This window comes from Canis lupus, chromosome 6 (genome assembly GCF_003254725.2).
Source record: "Canis lupus dingo isolate Sandy chromosome 6, ASM325472v2, whole genome shotgun sequence".
Lineage (NCBI taxonomy): Eukaryota > Metazoa > Chordata > Mammalia > Carnivora > Canidae > Canis > Canis lupus.
In genome coordinates, this window is record NC_064248.1 from 18,066,812 (window position 1) to 18,076,726 (window position 9,915).

General features: G+C 44.4%; 1 protein-coding gene and 1 long non-coding RNA gene across 7 annotated transcripts in view; one reads left to right on the forward strand and one right to left on the reverse strand.

Moving 5' to 3' along the window:
- SGF29 (SAGA complex associated factor 29) overlaps positions 1–4,681 on the reverse strand; it is a 29,497-nt gene extending 24,816 nt beyond the window's left edge. For 2 of the 6 annotated variants that reach the window (XM_025415742.3, XM_025415739.1), the window contains exon 1: positions 4,118–4,252. The gene's annotated coding sequence lies outside the window, so the exon portion shown is untranslated. The other 4 variants (XM_025415741.3, XM_025415738.3, XM_025415740.3 and 1 more) reach the window with 4 other exon arrangements.
- Positions 4,682–4,735: 54 nt separating this feature from the next.
- LOC112640043 (uncharacterized) lies at positions 4,736–9,276 on the forward strand. Its single transcript, XR_003123821.3, has 3 exons — positions 4,736–4,848; positions 6,219–6,333; positions 9,015–9,276. It is a non-coding gene; the product is annotated as an uncharacterized LOC112640043 (long non-coding RNA).
- Positions 9,277–9,915: the final 639 nt, after the last annotated feature.

A 9,915-nucleotide genomic window follows, 5' to 3' on the forward strand; every position in this document is an offset into this window, starting at 1 on the left:
CTGAATCAAAGGGAAGAAAGTCCTCTAAGACCCTACTCTCAGATCCCATACTATTAATCTGGCCATCATCAACAACGATCTACTTTCATCGTCTGGTTTGAAAAAAAAAAATTAAGGAGATGATGATTCCTTTCCCCTAGTACCTACCATGCTTCTAGACCAAAGCTTACACAGGGAGTTTCTGACTGAAACCTTAGAGCAATCCCATAAGCACACCCTCTTTATAGTTGGGGAAACAAGTTCAGATTGGTTAAATTATGCCAGGTGACTTGGGAAATACAGGGAGTTGCAAAGCTGTAAACTCTAAAATCTGTGCTCTCCCTCTCATTTTCAAGCTTTGTAACAAGTTCAGCTTATTCAGTAGTAAAAGAGATCACGGAAATAGAATCATTTTATCTACTGGAAATTGTCAATCAACTGTTAGGTTATTAAGATTGCACTTAAAGAGTATCACCAAGAAGATGATGATTCATAGTAGCATCTGATAAAAAGAGGTAGAAAAATAAAGGTCATCATGATAGTTATTTCTTACTGAATACCTACTATGTACTAAGCAGTTTTATGTTGATGACTCCATCTAACTCTCCTAACAGTCCTGCAGAGTAAGTGCTGTACTCTTCATTTAGCACTGTAGAGACCAGGGTCTTGGAGAAATCAGGGACTTTACCCAGGTCACACGAGTAATAAATGGCAGAGGGAGAATTCAAATCCAGATCTGACTCTATGACCTAAGTCTTAAGGCTCAAACAGCCCTTGTATGATCAACATCCAAATCTTGTTAGTTCAATGTTCAAATAACTAGCTTCTACTCCACAGACATAGAGACACCACAAATCTTTTTTTTTTTTTTTTGTAAGATTTTATTTATTTATTCATGAGAGACAAAGAGAGGCAGAGGGAGAAACAGACTCCTCACAGGGAGCCCGATGTGGGACTCGATCCCCAGACCCCGGGATCACGCCATGAGCCAAAGGCAGATGCTTAACTACTGAGCCACCCAGGCATCCTAAGACCACAAATCCTAAAATGATGCAAACTGGGTATTTTTTTTTCCAATGCAGAAGATACATCAAAATTCTATAGGAGATTTATTTTCATTCATTTCGTTTCCAAGACTCATTTAAAATCTTTGTAAGGGGAGCCTGGGTGGCTCAGTCAGTTAAGTGTCTGCCCTTAGCTTAGGTCATGATCCCGGGGTCCTGGGATCAAGCCCTGCATCAGGCTCTTGGTTCAGTGGGGAACCTGCTTCTCCCTCTCCCTCTAACTGCCGTGTGTGAACGCTCTCTGTCCCTGTCAAATAAATAAATAAAATAGTTCAAAAAAGTAAATAAAGTCTTTTTAAGAGTCTTTGTTTTGTTGTTGTTGTTGTTGTTAAGAGCCTTTGTATACAAATTAAGAAATGAGGTTAAAAAGGCCTGTGACTTACTACATGTCCCCATTTCCAGCCCCAGAAAGTTGGGTCACTAAAACTATGTATGCTGATGGACCCTACCCACTGAGAACAGGGTGCCTCATGGTTGGGCCAGTTATTTATAAAAGATACACTGTAGTTTACAAAATACTTTTTTTTAAAGTTTTTTTTTTTTAAGTTTATTTATTTAAGCAATCTCTACATCCAACATGGGGCTTGAACTCAGGGCCCCAAGATCAAGAGCCACATGCTCCTCTGACTGAGCGGGCCAGGCGCCCCTACAAAACAATTTCAAGGCAATGCTTCAGATCCTGGATAGCCAGCCCCTCTCAAACAGCAATACCACATAATAATCATACTAAGCAATGTCAGTGCCCGCATCCCAAACAAGCACAGACTTCCATGCTTCTGTTATGCCTGCCTGAAATGCCTTTTGATCCTTTCCCCACTTCCCCCTGGGTCTCAAATTTGCTCATCTTTCAGGGTACAAATCAACTGGCAGCAAAGTTAACACTTCAAGAGTTGTACTTGCCAACCTTCTCACACCACAGCACACACAGTACAAAATATTTCTGGTAACATTTGTGTGGCACACTCAGGTAAAAGGCAAAGCTGCTCACAGCTGGAAAAGAATGGCAGGGGGATCTGGCTGCCCCAGGCCCCACTCATCTGCCCTGATGCCAAGGGCAGTCAAAACTTTCAAAGCATGGTATACAAACTTCTGTTCTTGCATTGTCACACATACATTGAGAGACTGTTTCACTTACTTATCTCTCCTGCAGACCACGAGCTCTTAGAAGACTGACATGCAGTTGTATTCGTCTTTATATTCCCAGAAACTAGCCCAGGGCCTAGCACCTACTAAGTCTTCAGAATACATTACTGAACCAAACTGAATCCTGGAAATCTCTTAAAATAGTCTCTCAACAATTCTTAAGTTGGGCTATTCACTATCTTCCCTCCAACCCCAGGAAAAAAAAAATTGTCCCCTTTTTTTTTGGGGGGGGCAGGTTAAAAAGTAAGCTCTATGCCCAATGTAGGGCCCAAACTTATGACTGCAAGATTAAGACCTGAGTTGAGATCAAAAGTCAGATGCTTAACCACCTGAGCCACCCAGGTACCCCAATTAGTTGATATTATAGATACTTCCCTGTATAAATGCACTCATGAATAGTTGTCAAATACCTACTCTATGCTAGGAATGAGAAATATACATCAGTGAATGAGACAAAGAGTCCCTGTCTTGCTTACAAAACTCACAGTCCAGAAAGGAACAGACATTAAACAAGTAGTTCCATATACTTATTTGTAGGTGAAGTAAATACCTTATAAAGGACATAGAAAACAGGATACATGGATAAATTTGAATAAACGATGACAGGTAATGTTGAAGAACGGAAAACACAAATTCTCAGGCAAAAATGACCAAGTGCCAAAGAGAATATCCACAGAACACTCAGTAGTGAAACTTCAAAGCCTTAAGGGCACATACACACTAATACACTGGAGAAGGAAAAGGGGGGGGGCAGGGCCAGGCTGCAAAAAAACACCAAGAATATATCAGTATTTGGCCTGAGTTGGCCTGAACAACTGGAAAAATGGGAAGACTGGGGAAAGTGGTGAAGGTATGTGAGGGGTAAAACTCAAAATTTCAGTTCTGGACATGTTTGAGATGCCGACTCGACACTTTGAGATGTCATTTGCAAGCTGAATATAAAAATCTGGTCTTGGAGGTAGAGCACTGGGTCGAAGATTGACATTTGAGAGCACAATAGATAGTATTTCTATTTAAGGCCTTCAAATAGGGACGCCTGGGTGGCTCAGCGGTTGACCGTCTGTCTTCGGCTCATGGCATGATCCCGGGATCCAGAACCGAGTCCTGCCTCCGGCTCCTTGCAGGAAGCCTACAAGACTCTGCCTGTCTCTACCTCTCTCTCTCTAGCACTCAAGAATAAATAAAGAAAATATTTTTAAAAAGAAAATAGTTTTGAAATGGATAGCTCCTAGGAAGTGGACACAAAGAAGAGCTTAGGATGAGGGCGTGGGCGGGGGAGTATAACCATTAAAGATAGGGACGAGGAACAAGAAATCAGCAGAGGAGAAACCAGAGAGCTGAAGCTAAAGAAGAGAATGTTTAAGAGGCCTGGGTGGCTCAGTGGCTGAGTGTCTGCCTTCGGCTCAGGTCGTGATCCCAGAGTCCTGCGATCCAGTCCCACATCAGGCTTCCCGCAGGGAGGGAGCCTGCTTCTCCCTCTGCCTAGGTCTCTGCCTCTCTCTGTGTTTCTCATGAATACATAAAATATTAAAAAAAAAAAAAAAAATTGGGCAGCCCGGGTGGCTCAGCGGTTTAGCGCCGCCTTCAGCCCAGGGCGTGATCCTGGAGTCCGGGGATCGAGTCCCACATCGGGCTCCCTGCGTGGAGCCTGCTTCTCCCTATGCCTGTGTCTCTGCCTCTCTCTCTCTCGTCTCTGTGTATTCTCATGAATAAATAAATAAAACCTTTAAAAAAAATTGAAGAGAATGTCCTACAAATCAAACGAAGAAGTGCTTCAAGAAAGGGCAGTGATGAAGCGCATCAGCCATTGCTACAGAGGTGAGAACGAACTGAACACTAGATTTGGCGACCGAGAGGTCACTGGCGGTTTCCACCAAGTGCTATTTTAGTGGAGCGCTGGGGGCCTAGACTAGAGCGGGTTCGAAAGAGACCTGGAGATGAGGCGCCAGCTAAGGCTGAAGCCTCACGCTGCAAACGGGCGCCGAGAGATGAGGAGGCAACTGGAAATCTCCGGAGGGCGAATGAAGTTGTCTCGTTAGAAGGGGCTCAACCCCGCTGCCGTCTTCTCGCACCTGAGCTGAAGACCCCGCCTCCGCCGCCTCTGCGGCTTCTGCGCCCCGCACGGCGAACGCCCGCTTCCCCTCCACGCCGCGCCGGCCAGCGCATGCGCAGACCCCAAAGACCGCCGCCGCAGCCCCACCCCTCCCCGAGCCCCGCCTCTCCCCGCCCAGGGCGCGTGCGCACCGCCCCCCCGAGAGTTGCCCCAGCGAGGCCCGGGAATGGGGACGTACCGAGGGCGACCCCGGCCCTCCGCTCCCGCCATTCCCCGGGGGCCCCAGACTGCGACCCATCCCCACCTGCCAAGCCACGGAATAGGCACGTCGAGCTGGAAATTACGACGGCAGCCGCGGGCGCGTCCCTCGAATGTTTTTCAAAGTCTGAGTACCGTAACGCGCTTGCGTTCGAAGATTCGCGGCACGTCGAGAACTACACACGCTTTTTCCCTTTTACGAGCTAGTCGCAGCGCGAACCTTTCCGCGCATGCGCCGTCCTTCCTTTGTGACGTGTCGCGCTGCTCCTTGGGAAATGTAGTTTTTATTTTATCAGTCTATGCCCGATGCCCTAGGGGAACTTAACAAACCAGAGTCCTTGTGTGTTTTTAGTATCCTCTCTCATTCCCCAAAGCCTATAAGATAATTTAAAAAAATTTTTAAACCTCAAGCTGCCCCAAAAGATGTAGTTTATTATTTTAGTTTTTTTTATTTTATTTTTTAGCTCTATGGTTTTTTTAGTTTTTTTTTTTAGTTGTTTTTTTTTAATTGAAGTTCAATTTGCCAACATATAGCATAACACCCAGTGCTCATCCCGCCAAGTGCCCCCCTCAGTGCCCATCACCCAATCACCCCAACCCCCCGCCCACTTCCCCTTCCACTACCCCTTGTTCATTTCTCAGAGTTAGGTGTATGTTTAGTTTTTTAAAAATAAAGCAGATCGGATCCCTGGGAGGCGCAGCGGTTTGGCACCTGCCTTTGGCCCGGGGCGCGATCCTGGAGACCCGGGATTGAGTCCCACGTCGGGCTCCCTGCATGGAGCCTGCTTCTCCCTCTGTCTGTGTCTCTCTCTGTGTGACTGTCATGAATAAATAAATAAAATCTTAAAAAAAAAAAAAAAAAAACAGATCTGTAGACCCAAAAATTGCACTTTGAGGGAATCTTCTCAGGACCGTATTAAGGACGTGAGTAAACATTAAACTACATTAGTTTACATTCTAGTAAATGTCTTATAATTTCTTACATAACCCCTATCAAAGTTTAAAATTACATTTTATATCGTTTATTTTTTATTTTTTATTTTTTTTTATTTTTATTTTTTTGTTTTTTATATCGTTTATTTTTTAAAAAAGATTTTATTTATTTATTCATGACAGCAGACACACAGAGAGGCAGAGACACAGGCAGAGGGAGAAGCAGGCTCCATGCAGGGAGCCCGACATGGGACTCGATTCGGGGTCTCCAGGGTCACATCCCAGGCCAAATGCGGCGCTAAACTGCTAGGCCACTGGGACTGCCCTATATCGTTTATTTGATTCACTTGTCAGCTCAATAAGATTCGAATCATCTGTTTTGTTCACCTGTTTTCTCATTACCCAGCACATTCCTAGTACCTATGAGAGCAGATAATGGGCCCTCAACATTTTTGTATGCACTTAGAAGAATCTCAGACTTCAACACAAACTATTTCAGCCCCAAACTAACACATCAGTTTATTTTTCCCATCAAGGTTGTTTTTCTTTGTGTGGTCTCTTTGTCAATGAATGGCATGACCATCTATCCCGTCTCAGCTGTATATCCTGCATTTTATGAAGCTGATGTTGACAAGGATTTCACAAATTTTGCCTTTGTAGAGGTCTCGGGAGCTATTTCTCCTGAATGTCAAATATTGACCTTAGTTACTCCCCAGGAGAGATTTGGGGCTTGCAATTGTTTGTTTGTTCGAATTTATCTTTAATCTCTGATATTTCTACTGCTAAAGAACAAAAATTCAACTGAGTAACTTAAAAGGTCAAATTGACTCTATTGAATGATTCATGAATCAGGCAGCATCCCATCTGACAAATAGAAAGGAGCTCCACCTAGCTGCAGAAAAGGTAAGGTTTTTGAAAGCAGAAAGGAAGCAAAAAAAAAAAAAAAAAAAAAGAATATTATTAGTCAAGAATGCATTGTTTTAGATCAGGTCACCCCCCCCCCCTTTTAAAAGATTTTATTTATTCATGAGAGACACACACACAGAGAGGTAGAGACACAGGCAGAGGGAGAAGCAGGCTCCATGCAGGGAGCCAGACTGTGGGACTCGATCCCCTGTCTCCAGGATCACGCCCTGGGCTGAAGGTGGTGCTAAACCGCTGAGCCACCTGGGCTGCCCAAGGTCACCCTCCTAAGGGGAATGAAAGGGATCTATAAGTAAATATCCGAGTGCTGACCAAGAAGTTCCATGTTGATTGGTTAAATAATAGTAACAGCTCATATTTGTTGGCCACTTACTATGTACCAGGGACTATTAAATATGCTTGATGTGTTTCATTCATATAACATACTCCACCCAGTTGTAGAGGTTGGGTTACTCATTGCTTGCTTCATGACAGACTATAATCATTGGGTTCTGCACACCCTCCCTCTTGTTTTATTTATTTATGGCCGTTATCTCTTTTCTCTATTCCTCCTCTCTTCCCCAGAGTGTGTGTCTTTGTAAAACATGTGTGTTGTCTAGTGTGCATGCATTTTTAATTTACTTAGATGGTATTGTGCTGTAAGCCTCATTCAATCTCTTATTTTTTCCCACTCTGCTCTAGGGTTTTAAGATTTGTTCTTGTTGTTGTGTGTGCCTGTTACTTAGAATAACTGTGTAGTATTTTATAATTTGGCTATGGCAGATAACATCACCACGAACAGCCTCATGCCTGTCTCTTGTGGCCAATATGAGGATTTTTCTGAGAAGTATCACTACCTGGTGAGGCTGAGTAATAGCCCATTAAATTGTCTGTCCTCACCCATTCTGTCCAGAACATTCTTCTCCCCCCCCTTTCCCTAATCTCTTCCTTTTTAAAAATTCTACTTATTCATTTGAGAGAGGAAGAGCACAAACAGGGAAGGGGCAGAGGCGGAGGGAGAGGCAGACTGAGTGTGGAGCCCCCATGCTGGGCTCAATCCCAGGATACTGGGATCATGATCTGAACCGAAGGGGGACACTAACTGACTGAGCCATCCAGATGCCCCAAGAACACTCTTCTTAAAACAAAGATTTGCATGAGCTGGTACCTCTGCCTCCTGGCCCTACCACCTCCTCTCCCCACCATCTCCATCTCCCTCTCCCCTTCAGCCTCTTCTTTAGATCTTCCATACATGTCACATCCTTCCTCCTTCCTCTACAAAGTCTTCCCTGGAGCACATTTCCCTCATCTGTTTATCTCCAAATCTCCTACTCATCTTCAGATCTCCCTGACTGGGTCAAATCCCTCTGCCTTGATCCCTCAAGAGCACTATGTAGACCTCCTGCCATTGTGGCAGTAACAAAATGTCACGATTTTACATTTGTTTGTGGCAAAATTTATGTTTATCACTGTATCTTTAGCATGTGTGCCTGGCACATATAAAAATATTTTTTAGATGAAGGAGAAAATAAAGGTATTCTCTCTGCTTTGGAAGAGCCATGAGGGGGGCAGCACCTTGGTGGGGTGACTGCTATAGAATTTGGTCCTCAGCTCTACAGGACCAGAAATTCCATTTTTCAAGTGGGATAGACTCATATTGATGCAACTCACAAGAGACTGATGTGTAAATCAGAACCCATTGAGTTATATGGGGAGATTTAGAACTGTGGAACTGACCAGAACACTCCCTTTCCCTGGGCAGCACAGTCCCTTCCTTGGGAAAGCACAGTCCCTTCCTTTCTTCCGTGAAGAAAGCTAGGTCTTTCTGGTCTATCCTTTAGTCTCATTCTATCAGAGCATCACATCTGAAATCCTTTCTAAAAAGCCTTGCAAAGTCACAAGGATATTTTTTTTTAAAAAAGATCTTCTTTATTTATTCATGAGAGAGAGAGAGAGAGAGAGAGAGAGAGAGAGGCAGAGACACAGACACAGACACAGACACAGACAGAGGAAGAAGCAGGCTCCCTGCAAGGAGCCTGATGTGGGACCCGATCCTGGATTCCAGGATCACACCCTGAGCCGAAGGCAGACACTGAACTGCTGAGCCACCCAGGCATCCTGAAAAGTCACAGGGATCTTGACTGAAGGTCTCTTGAGGGTATGCAGAGGGAGTTACATGGTGGGACTTCCTAACAATCCCTTTACAAATCCCTCCCATCACAGAGTTCCACTGCTGAGGGCAATGCTCACATCTCTGCTCTCTGGTTTCTCCCCACTCAGAACGGGCTTTTTGCATAGGGGCTTCAGGCATCTTTTATGGAAAGCCAGCTACCCCTCTCTCAGATTGTCCCTGTTCATGCCTACCCAACACCACTTGAACAAAAAAAAAAAAAAAAAAAAAAAAAGACTTGAAACTCACATCCATCTTGTTAGTTCTGATAATAGAACTAACTAGAGGCCATATCATCCCCAGGCACAGCTGGACTGGCCAGGGAACATACAGACCCAGACCCAAGGGATAGGAATGCTTGCTTACAATTCAAAGGAACGCAATGGAATTCAACCCAAATAGCTTACACACATACACACATACAGGCAGCTAATGGGCACTATCCTGGACACATAAGCACCAGATACACCTTATGAAATCTTTAACATAAAGAAAAAATATATTTTTTTAGATTCCAAGTCTCACAAAAGATGAAACAAACAGACCTCCCTGGCACCAAAGAAGCACCAGAAGCAATTGAGTAACATCCACTAACGTGACTTCATGGGCCTCCAATTAACAGCATCCACCTTCTGGGAAGACCCACCACCATGACCACCACCTGCTCCAAATTTTGCCCTTAAAAATCCTCGCTTGTAAGCCATGGGGGAGTTTGGGACTTTTGAGCATTAGCTCCCTGAATGGTACCACACCAATAAATAGCCTGTCTTCCTTCATTGCAAAAGTTTGATGTCAGTTTTTATTGGATTGATGTGCATGGGGTGAATGAACTCTCATTTGGTTTGCTTACAGGCACTTCAGTTGGATCTGAATGGCAGCCAGGTGGGGCAAGTTGTAACTGTTCATGCTTACTGCTTTTTGTCCCCAACACATACAAAAGAAGCCATAGCATGACCAGAAGGTGGCATAGTGTGTATGGAACCCAAGGAAGAAAGGGAATACAATACTTTAACTCTTAAAAATTGCTTTAATCCCCCTTGCTTCTAAAATAGGTATACGTCGTAGAAAGCCACACACTGCTGAGTTCTAGAATTTGTAATGAAGAACGTATAAATTTTCCATAATCCCAGTCTAGGATATGACCACTCTGGAGAGTGTGGTGCATATTTCATCCCCTAGGCTCCTCTCACCCTTTTTTGTTTTTGTTTTTACAATAACTACAATAATTTTGCTTACAAAAATAAGATTGGCCTGGGGCTCACTCTCCGTGCGTGGCAGCAGCTCCTCAAGCCATAGGAACCCTGTGACCTGGGACAACTGAGAGCAGCGCTGCAGGGAGAGAGGTGGCTGGTGGGAGGGGCACCAGATGCTACCCCTGAAGAGCACTGGGCTCTACAGCCATTCCCTACCCT